Genomic DNA, 11803 nt, shown 5'->3' on the forward strand with positions numbered 1-11803 from the left:
AATTGCATTGCTTAAAAAAATTAAAACAACTGAACTGATGTGGCAATAAATTAACTCAATATTTAAATATGATATTTTAGGATCAACTTGGAGATTTTAGACAAAGTGTAAGATATGTTTCTTATTAACTTGTCCTAAACTTGAACCAACTTCTATTTCCAGAATATTCCATACTCTCACTTACTGCTAGGATGACCAACAATTCCAGATTGCCTAACTGACTGGTTTCCTGGAATGTGGAACTTTCAGTGCCTAAACCAGGAAAATCTTGGGCAAGTGAGCACAAATCCTTCACCCTACTTACCTCTGGGCCTCTCTCTGCCTGGAACTCTTCTTTGCCTGGGTCACTGCCTTCTCACCCTTCAGATCATAGCCAAGGAAGGTTAGTCCTAACTACCCTTCTTCCTGAGGCTGCATCACTAGCCATTTCCCTGCGTGACTCACATAGGCTAGCATACCTGCCCACTTGCTGGTCTCCCCACTAGGCCCTGGAGTCCCTGGGCACTGACTTGTGGCTCTTCTGTTTAAGGATATGTTCCTAACACATAACACAGTGCAGGGCACACAGTAAGTGTTGAGGGCTGAATCTGGACTAATTCCATACTGTTGTGCATGGGGCAAGCACAGTGTTGACTGCTTCATGGTCCTTGGGCTTGGCATATAGGTGACCCATGAGAAATTGGTTGGGCTGAATTGCATTGGACTGGCCAAGGATTCAGATAGATGGATATCTCTCTTCTGATAAAAGAAAAAGATAGGGGCAGCCCAGGTGGCTCAGCGGTTTAGTGCCACATTTGGCCCAGGGTCTGATCCTGGAGACCCAGGATTGAGTCCCACGTCGGGCTCCCTGCATGGAGTCTGCTTCTCCCTCTGCCTGCTCTCTACCTCTCTCATGAGTAAATAAATAAAATCTTAAAAAAAATAAAAAGATAAAGGAAAATAATAATGTCCCACAGCCATATTTTTCATATTATTTTGACTATGATTCATAGAGAGAAATGCCTTTTACATTGAGACGCAGTACACTCCACCTTCCCTAGCTTCTATATGCATGTGAAACCAAAGTGTTGTGTTACTGATGGTCCCCTCTGCACTATGCAGCAGATGCACTCAGCTATAGTCTAGTCTGGTCCATCCCAACCCATTCTATCCCATCCTATTCAATTCTACTGTTCTATTCTCTTTCATTTAACAACATTTTGGTAATAACCTATTAAAACCGATCTCATCATCACTAATAGGTCACATCCTGTCATTTGAATAAGTGCCCAGAGCATGACTACCATGACTACTTGCCTACATTCTTAGTAGACTCGGGACATCCAATTTCAGGTCTTTCTCAGGCAAAAGGAGGAATGGAACTAATCCAATCCTTACCATCCATTAAGTCTGGCCTCTGTGATCCCTCCTCCACAGTCCAGTTCATGCTCATCTGTATTGACAACTGATGGTAATTACTATCTGTACCATCTTCTGAAATACTCCGTTACATTATATTTCTTGTTGCCTGTATTATTTTCTTTGCTTCTTGGAAGTTCCTCATCTTCCTGAGTAGCCCCTTGTGGGCAGATACCATGCCTTATCCTTTTTTTTTTTTTTTTATGTTCCTCTTTTAACAAGCATCCTAAAAGAAAAAAAAATAAATTGATGTTGAATTATAAGTGTCTCATATCAAAATGGTCTTTCTAGTGAGGGGCTGGCAACTTTATATTAAAATCTTATCTTTTCCCCATAATTCCTGGTTGCCTATGTTCAGTAAAGGCTCTGCTCATCCATTTCTCCATCCTGCTAAGGACGAGAATTGTTCCAAATTGCACCAGACTCTAACTTTAGTAAAAGAGTTAAAAGAAAGATAAACAATGGAGCTCCACTTTCAGGGATTTGTCTGAGTGCTTGACTGTGGAGGATATTGTGTAGGTGTTTAAGATTAAGGAGGGGGGAGCTGATTTTTGGGACCTAGAATGGTGTGGATAGCCTCTTCAGACCAGACCCTGTGCTAGCCCAAGATTTGGTGGTTTCTTGTGAGATCCCAGAGAGGAATGGGAGTAGCCAGTGGAAGGGTAGGGGACTCACCCCAGGGACAGCTCTGGCCACTGTTCACTCTTGCATGGCCCCTGTGAATGATTGGGATGGATTTAATCTCTCCCATTGCCACGTTTCCAATCATGCACCAGACTTCCTGGGCCGAGTACCTTGAATTGGTTACGGGTTGCTGAGCTATTGATCACTTCAGCCCCCTGGGTAGCCAGGATCCCCAGATTGCATACCTCTGGGCTCTGGGACTGCCCACCCCCTCCATTTACCTCAGCGTGCTTCCCAGATCATTTCATGTTCTGTCTGCCTTGACCTGAAAAAGCTGAAGAGGCTCTGTCTTGTACTACACTCATGGGACCCCAAACATAATGTAGCTGACTATGCTTCACCGGCATCCAGAGACCAGGGCCCCAGTCCTGGCTCAGCACCACCCCTTCCTGCTAGCAAGAATATCTCAGGCCATCAGATTTCTCATCCATATTATGTGAATGGCCTCCAAACATCCTTGCAAATTCCTGATGCTGGTGGCAAGAATATATATTTAGTATTTCTGTTTAATATGTAACATGAACTTCTATACTGAATTGCACCTCTCTCAGCCACTATTCAGCAAGCACTTTTGGGGGGGCCTTCTCTGGGACAGGCGTGACAGTCCCCGGGATGCAATGGTTAGCAAAACTCCAGTCTTGGTACTTTTGCCTTCGTGGAGTGCATGGGCTAGCTTTTTCTAGTCTTATATTCTAAAGTAGAAGACCTGCATTCACCCCCACTGACCCTCCACTTGTGAAATTGCCTATGAAATAGGGGGATAATGCCACCTTGCTATGTGAAGGGCCCGAATCTCCTGATCTTGAGCTCAGGACTAAGAGTGACCCCGTCATCCCCACTCTCACCACTGCACACAGGCGGGTTAAGACACAACGGTGCAAAACCGTCAGAGGAAACCTCACAGAGGACACTCTCTGGGTGTGAATGTATCACCACATCGCTGGGCACTTGCTGTCTTGTTGACATTTGGTTGTGTTCTTGACGCTTCTGCTGTCACTTCAACTCTCCCCGTCCCAGGCACCTGCTCTGGGTCACTGCCCAAATACCTCCTTTCCCAACAGGGCCAAGGGCATCCCTCCAATGAGGAAGGAAGCATTTGTTTTCATCATCCACTATTCCAGCAAAGAAGCAGTTGTAAGCCTCTCTCTGGGGAGAACCCGGCTGCAAAATCTTTTGTTGAACGAAGCACCTTTCACGTGAAGAAACGGCGGCAAGATAAAATGACACATTGCTAATGATGTATTTTATGGACTGCCATCTGTCTCCGGAAAGGTCAGAGAAAAATGGCAGCTTGGTTGCAGGCGATTGGGTGGTGGTGGTGGTTGGGGGGACAAATGGCTCTCGTCGGAACATGACAAGGAGCCTCGGTGACATCATATAAATGCCCTAATTGGGAAGTGGTCAATCGAGCGGACCTGACTTCTGAATTTGATGTGTCAATAAACAAGCTCAAGGTGAGATGCTGGATCAATACCGCAGGACAAGAACCATCCGGCAAATTTACTGCAAAGTAACTGGGTGCAAAATGACTCAACTCAACCTTCACACTGCTGAAAAGCAAACAAACGGTGGGCCTACCGGCAAGTGTTTGTACATGTCAGTGGCTGCTTGAGCGCTCACTGCCTGCTAATGGGTCTGGGGAAAGGGAGCCCCCCTAAAGGGAGAGAAAGCCATGCACGCTGTGTGCGGGTGCTGATTCCAGCATAAGCATGCTCACAGCTGGGGAGTATAGTCTAGATGCTTCTACAAGGACTGCATAGTCTTTCATCTCATATGATAATAATTATAATTATTATTATAGGCCCATTTTTTACTCTAAGTTGCAAAATATGAGACATAGAGGAAATCTGTATTTCTATCTATAGGTGTGTATGTGTATCTATATATCTATCCCTGTGTAGTTGAAGTACCTGGATCTATATCATCTACTACTGGTGGTAGCTTATTCTTTGCATCTCTGGATATAGCGAAAAGGGAATAAAGATTCTCAATTGTGTTAACTTCAGGGCGTCTGTCCTGGCCTGAAGGTGGGTGGAGGGAGCAAGGAGGGCTCATCCTGCGAGCCCTGACCCAATGGTAGGAAAGGTGTTGTGTCCTAGAAACCACCCGCTGCATCATCCAGGCATGCAGACCTCTGAGCAGGTAGGGTGGGAGAGTGTCCTGGAACCGGCTCATACCGGCTCGCGAGAGCTGATGGTTAAATATCCAGGAATTTTGTATGCTGGTTGCTTAACCATCGGTAACCTGAAATTGGCCTGTTGATGTCACGGATATAGCAAATGCTCTATGTCGGATCCCGGGAGTCATTGACTGGCACATCCCTGGAGGAGGGGAGGTCCTGCAAGTCTGGGATCCAGGCAAAGAAGGGTGAGTCCAGGGCTGGGCTGTACCCTCCGAGGCTGGCCTCGCGGCTGGGTAATTACATTTTGGTCTGGGAGGTCTTCGGTGAGACAGGGGAGCGGCAGAAGACGGAGGAGAGCTGATGGCAAAGGAAGAGATGCTATCTCCATTTTAATCACATTTTCTCACAGTGGCCAAGTTGGGGAGGACTGATTGGTAAAAGGAGGTTGGGTGAGGGCCTTCTCCCTGGATCATAACTGGCACCTTTTTGCTGTGTCCTCACAACATGGAAGGGGTGAGGAGTCTCTCTGGAACATCTTTCATCAGACCACTGATTCCAGTCAGAAGGGCTCTGCTCCTATGACCTAATCAACTCCCGAAGGCCTGACTTCCTAATACCATTCACCTTGGAGTGAATTTTGGTGGTAGTGGTGGGCGGAGGGGGTGGCATATAAGCATTCAGACCATAGGAGTTTCCCAAACCCCTGGAGTGCCCTGTCCATAGCTCGAGTCCCTTCTCCACCTGAGGCTTTTTCATTCCCCTCCTCCTCACAAGCCAACAGCCAAAGGGTTAATCCCTGGTACACCTGGGGGGGCCTCAGGTACTCTACTCCTGTGTTAGGCCAGCTTTGCTCCAGATGGGTCAGTCTACAGCACCAGGCAGGAGGATTTGGGGAGTCAGGGGAAGTCATCTACACCCTGAGCTCTGTTGGGGTCCCTGGCTGGGGGTAGAAAGGGCAAGGTGCCGATTTACCACCACCAAACCACTGGGAGGGATGGGGGCTACTGGCAGAGGTGAGCAGAGTCTCCGAGTGTGAGAAGACAGGAGGCCTGGACTCCATGGAGAGGGCCTGAGGGGTCAGTGCCCTCAGCCTCCCACCTTGGCCTGGCGGCTCCCTGACACTGTGTGGCCCAAGGCAACACACTGCACACTCTCCAGGCCTCAGTTGTCCTATCTGCCCGATGAGGTTATTGAGGGTGGAGAACTAATTTATAGAAGACACTCAAAGCAACATCCGGCTCTTACATGGTGACTTTGGAGCCAGTTAGCTCCTGTCCTTTGTTCAGTGCTGCCCTTATTCTGTGTGAGCCTAGAGCAACTGCGTGAGAACCTATTGTCACCAATACATTCATTTTTAGGATCTAGAGACCAAGGCTGAGAGGTGTGCTTACCTGCCTATGGTCTCACGGCCCATCAGTGCTGGAACCACCTGGGACCCAGCTGCTCCCTCCTTGCCCAGGATGTTCTCCACTATTCTGCTTGCTTGCAGGTGCCCAGGAGGTATGAGGGGAGGACACAGGCTTGGGAGGAGGCAGGCCCAGCCAGGGAAGGGGGGGCGGTGGGGGGTGGGGGGGCGGCTAGAGGAGGTAGCCTGAGGCAGAGGCAGAAGAGGAGGGGGGTCTGTTGGGGATGGAGATGGGAGGGGGGTAAGATAGGCAAAACTAACTTCGTTTTGCAGAATGTAACCTGACCCACGAGTGCTCTGTCAATACGGACCAAGAATTTCATTCTGTCCTACTTACGGCTGTCTCTCCGGGTGTTTAATGTATAGTCACTTTGGGGTAGAGACTAGTAGGTTCATGATTCTTCCCTTTCTCCTTTTTCTTCCCTTTTTCCTGAGTGGGAGAGTAGTGGCAGAGGTGTGTGTGTGTATGGGGGGGGGTGGTTTGTTCTGACACTGGGAGAGGGGCAGGTTGGAACGGGTCCTCTGGCCTCGTCATTGGCTGAAGTGTGGTCTGTCCCATGGAATCTCTGGATATCAGTCTTACCCCCTACATGAATCGCAACCCCTGTGTCCTGTGGTCACAAGGCCCAGACAGGCTGAGCCGTGTCTCCCTCACCACTCTGGGTCCCCGTCCTCCCTCAGCCATCCACATCTGTTTGGTGGAGCTCGGTGCACCTGTGCATAAAACCCCTCCTCCAACACGCATTGCTGTGGGGTGCCCTCAGGCCCAGCAGCCCGGTACCCTTCCAACCTTTGCTACCTGCACACACAGGTGCCAGGTGAGGTGTACAGCAGGCTAAGGTTCTTGCCCCACCCTGCAGGTGCCAGGGAGCTCAGCCTTCTGTGGCCTCTACCATCCAGCCTGCTCCCCACATTCAGTGCCTGTTTGGGTGCTGGGCTCCTCTTCTTGGGCTTCAGCTGTTCCTCCTTTGGCCTGCTGCTCAGCTTTCTACCCGTGGCTGAGGATTACCATGTGTGGCATTCTCCTCCTCCGAGTCCCTTATGTGACTCCTGGGGACCAAGTCCCCCAGGCCCTGGGACAGTTAGAACCCAAGGTCAGGCTTTTGGCCTAAAAAGCCTCATGTTTTATCAAGCTTCTAATGCCTTAAAATATTTTTCAGAAAATATTCCTTCAGTGAGTTAAAAAAAATCATTCAGCAGCTCTATTGACTTCTTTATTCTAAGCTGGTCCTATTCCCCTGATTTCTAAGACCAGAGACACCCACGGGCAAGAGAGACAAATGGGGAAAACTAAAAACTAAATTTTCTCAAAACATTATCCCTTGGCTTATGCCAATTGCTTAGCACAGGGCCTGGCATTTACTTGGTAAGAGCTCAGTAATTGTTACCCATTACTATTCTATTGTTATTATTAATTATTTTTATTTTATACTGTTGAGCTTATAGTATTGTCAGAATAAGAGAGAAGTTAAGAGATAATTATAATCTTGTAATATAGAGAAGTGCAGGGAGCCAGGGAGCCGGGTGAGAATCTAGCAGGGTTGAGGAAGGCTTCTGGAAAGAAGTGTGTGCGGAGACTAAAGCTTCTCTGGCCACCCCCCCCCCCCCCCATGCCTCATGTCAGCCTTGCACAACTCTGTGGTCCTGGGGTCGCCGGGATCTCTGCTATTCCCCGCCTCTCTGTTCAGGAAACACTCTCTTCCCTACTGTCATCCCCTCCCCTGGCCTTAGCCTTCATCTTGACTGTGGGCTCAGGAGAGACCTGGCACCAGGACCACCCACCTCAGCAGGTCCCAGAGTCCAGATCCACAGGACCCTTGAAATAGTAAGTGCTGGTCATTTTAAACCACTAGGTTGTGGGCTAATTTATTCCACAGCGATAGATAACAGATACATTTCCACATTGTCCTTTGACTAGGAGGCTCATTACCATCCTAGCACAAGTTTTTGGGCTCAAGGGACAGTTCCATAAACAAGAGGGAGAGGTTTGTGGTAACAAATGGCTGAAGGAGGGAGCCGGGAAGTGCAAATTCCTGCTGTGGTTCTGTCGTCCGTGCTGGGTGCCTTGGGTCAAGACTCTTTCCCTCTCTGGACCACAGACTCTTTATTTTTGGATAAGGGGTTTAAACTAGACAATCACTAAGGTGATTTCCAGCTTTACCAGTTGGTGAAGTTTTGTGAAAATGCTACAGGCCGAGGTTTGCAGATCCACAGGAACTGAATTTCATGACTGGGCATGACTCCTGCCTGCCTCTTCCTCAGGTTGCCAGCAAGGCCCACGGGGACTGGCCCCATCAACACATTTGGCCCTGAGTGGAGCTAGAGAACCAGTCAGAAGAGACACTGGGCCCTTCAGGGGGACTTCTGGCCTGGCATCCTGACCTCAAGGCCCTGCCTACCCTGCAAGGACCTGGCTTACCAGGTGGGAAGGAATAGCTAATGTGCCCCCTGGCTCAGGCCTGGCCCCAAGCCTCAAGTAGCCTGGGATCTTTACTTGAACTCCTTATTTTCTTCTCTGACTTATGAGGATTACTCAGACTGGGTGTTTCACTTGTCAGGTGCTGTGACACTTCGCTTCACCTGCCTCACTTGACCTGAGGACTGGGGCCAGCTAGGCTTTTTCCAACATTGAGTGGTGCCATAGTTATATTGTTCTCCCATCCCAAACTTTGAGGTCAGGATTTTGACAAGCAGGGGAGGGGCTGACGGAGGTGGTAGGCAGTGCCGGGTTGAAGGGTCCTGTGTGAACAACCCCTGAGCCCCTCCATTCCTGCTAGAGGAGACCCTTACCAGCATAACTGGGGTCCTTGTGGCTAAATGAAGCAGAAACCTCGTGACAGTGTCTTAAATGAAGAGAGTTTTGTTTTGTTTCCCCCCAAAAAAGAAATAGAGTGGCTTCTGAAATCAATCAGTGGCTCTGGCCAGAGTACCAGCCATCCGAGGTAAGAAGGAAAAGATGTCACCAGCAGGTGTCTGTTTCTGTCTCATTGTCCAGACGGGTCTCATGATTCCTAGCTGCTCTGGAGGCTGAAGAAGTGTGGGCGGTGGAGGTGGGAACGGGAGAAGGGAAAGCAGTTGGAGATCAGGCAGTAGCATGTTGTTTGCAAGTGATGGAAACCCAGTTTAGACTAGGACAGGCCACAGGGAAATCAATTGTCTCCTATCACTAAGTGTCAGGAAGACCGGAGAGTCGCTGGGCCTCAAGAATTGCTAGGGCTGGTGCTCCAACACTCCAGGGCTCTACTTTGCCTTTCTCTGAGCATTGGGTTTTGTCTCTTGGACAGCCTCCTTCCTCTGATCAACTGAAACTCAGCTGCCACTGCTCCTGAAATCACATGTCGTAGCTTGGCCTCCAGAAAAGAGGACGTAGTTTGTCCCTAGTTCCAAATGGAAAGTCTCTGGGAAGATCTCTGGCCTGCTTGCTCACATGCCTGTCCCCAGACCATTCAACCTGTGCTGGGCTGGAGGTGGGGTGCAGTAGCAGCTCTTGTGACAAGTGGGAGGAGCCAAGGTTGTCCCTATACCAAGGTTGCTGGAGAGCCCAGACAGCATGGAGTCCAAACCCCGGAGGAGTGAGGTAGCTTGGCCTTAATCTCTGCAAAGCAACTTGAGGGAAGACAGGAAGCTAAAGGCCTGGCTTCCTGACTCTTGTGGACTCTGCCAAGGGGTTTCTCAACCAAGGCACTATTGGTGGGGGTGGGGGTGGGGTGGGGGGCCGGGGCCTGGGTCACCCTCTGCTGTGTGCTGACCTGCACACTGTAGGATATTTGATCCGGGCACTTCTGTTGGCTGGCCATGCATGTTTTCTGCCTCAAATGGATTTCTCCTCTTTCTGGGCTTTGGTTTCTCTAGCTGGCAATGGCAACAGAGGTTTGCCTACTTCAGGGAGGTGGTAACAGTGGTGTTGTTTGACAGCAATCCAGGCAAAGGGCAGGGAGGGTGTGTGTGTGAGTGAATGAGAGTGGGTGGGTAGGAGAGTTGTGAGAGTGTGTGTGTCTGAGCATGAGTGTGTGCAACCACTTCTCCCAGAGGAGTAAGACATTCTTTCATCAGATTGACAGTGGGAAGCTCTGTGCTCATCAGGTGAGTATTTCTGGGGGTGTGGGGGTCTGGGGTGGGCTCAGTTCCGGCCTCCTCCTCCTCTCTGTTAATCCTCGGTGGAACAAGTCGTGGTCTCAGAATCAACCTTCAAAAGAGAGGCAGAGCCTCAGGTGGGATAAAGGATGGCCACTGGCAGCTTCTTTTCCAACAGGACCCCTGACACATTGGCCTCTATTGGCCTCTGACTTCCTCAACCTCCAAAAAGAGTAATTTGTCAAAAAGCTCAATCAACCAACCAGGAGTCAACCAACAGGGGCATCATGCTTTAGAGCCTGATGTAGAACAATGGCCACAACATGAGCAATTTTGCCCCCTCTGCCCCAGGGGTGTCTGGCAACATCTAGAGACAGCTGACATTCCCATCCCCGTCCTCACTCAAACGGCAGGTTCAGGTCAGCCCTAGGGCCTCCCTCACCCAGGTTGTGGGGGGTACAGACCCTGTGATGGCCATACCCAGGGCCCATTGCGGGTAGGGCTGTCAATTCACAAGGAGACTGCCACCTGTGTTGTGGACCAGGCCCGGTCCCCAGGAGGAGGCCCACTGGTAACCGATCCCCCAAACCCTCCAGCGCATAAAGCCCACTCTGCGTGGTATTCTGGGGACATCAACAAGGAACTAGGGGCCAGGGACTGCTTCCTGGAGGACACGATGTCTGAACAGGGCCTTGGAAGGACGAATGATGCTAGCCAGTGGACCAGCAAGAGACACCAGCCTCCGGGGGCCCTACCTTGACCTGGCTGCACAGTCCTTCCTGTGGGCCCTCCCTGGGACTGCTCTACCCTGACTGAGCTGTGAGAAAGGCCAAGATTCTGAGAACACCCTCTGAGAATCAAAGGAAAGTACAGAGCTTCTGAAGATGCAAGCTGTCCTCATCCCTGTTCTAGAGGAGGAAGGTGGAGGCCGCGGGTTCGAGGGTTTGGGACAGGCCAGAAAGAGGCTGCGAAGTGGCGGAGTTCAGGAGCGGTGGTGGGGCCCTGGGGGTCACCGCCAGCCCTGTTCCTCCGCCCTCCAGCAGCCAGGAGCTCTGCCATGCAGGGGGGCGTCGGGCGTGCTGAGAGACACCATCTGACGAAGACGGCCTCTCGCACATCCCATCTCTTGCTTCAGCCCGAGGGTCCTAAATTTCTGTGCGTCTTTGATCTGCATCGGCGTCCTCCCATACTTATCCCACATTCGGTTGGAGAAGATTTTCTAAGAACTAGGAGAGTGCCCAGCCTGGAGGAGAGGTTTACAGGAAAGAAAAGCCGTGGCTGCTGCTTTAATTAATGGACCAAACTGATATGCAGTTGACAATTTAAAAACTCTGTAATCATGAGCTAAGGAGAATATGATAAGTTGGTTGTAGGGGAATTTGGGTGCTCTATTTGGGATGAAGTCAGTGTTACGGTGTTCCCTATCCAGGAAGGCTTCCTGGAGGAGGCAAGGAGAAAGGGATTCATGTCAGTGGGAGGTGCCCACAAGAAGGCCAGGCAAATCTGACCATGGGGCTAGTGGGCTGCTAGACGACCCTCATCTCATCGTGTGGCTGACAAGGCTCCCCGCTCCCCACGGGCCGCCTTTCTGGGCTATGCGGGTGGCCGCTGGTGGGCGGATCTGCTCCAGGTGCTTTCCCTGGGGTCATTACCTGGGACTGCATCCCCTCAGGAGTACACAAGCTCCCCGCGATTTCGTGTCTGCTCAAGTTTGTGTTTCCACACAAGACTGAGTTTCCACCCACCTTCTGGTGCCCTTCCCCTCCCAGTGTCACGCTCCTGTCCCTAAATAACATCTGCGTTTCCTATTGCGGCTGGCTCAGCTGCCCCAATTTCCCCAGGATTTTGTTCCAGAACTGCCACTGCCTGATTCTCTTTGCCCCTTCTACTACTCACCGCTTATTCGGCATGTGGTGATGGGGCTCCTGCTGTTCAGAGATTGAACAAAAAAAGTGTAAAAGACTGTCTTGGAGCCCAGTGGCTTGGAGTCTAACTGTCTGAGGGTGGGACAGGCCCTGCTCACACAGGGGTGAGGCCTCAGGGGGAGGCTGGGCGTGGTGAGCTGTAATATTTTTCCAGGGAGAAGGTTCCACAGGAGTGAGCTCTCTCCTTTCCGGTTC

The sequence above is a fragment of the Canis aureus genome, chromosome 6, assembly GCF_053574225.1.
Source record: "Canis aureus isolate CA01 chromosome 6, VMU_Caureus_v.1.0, whole genome shotgun sequence".
Taxonomy (NCBI): Eukaryota; Metazoa; Chordata; class Mammalia; order Carnivora; family Canidae; genus Canis; species Canis aureus.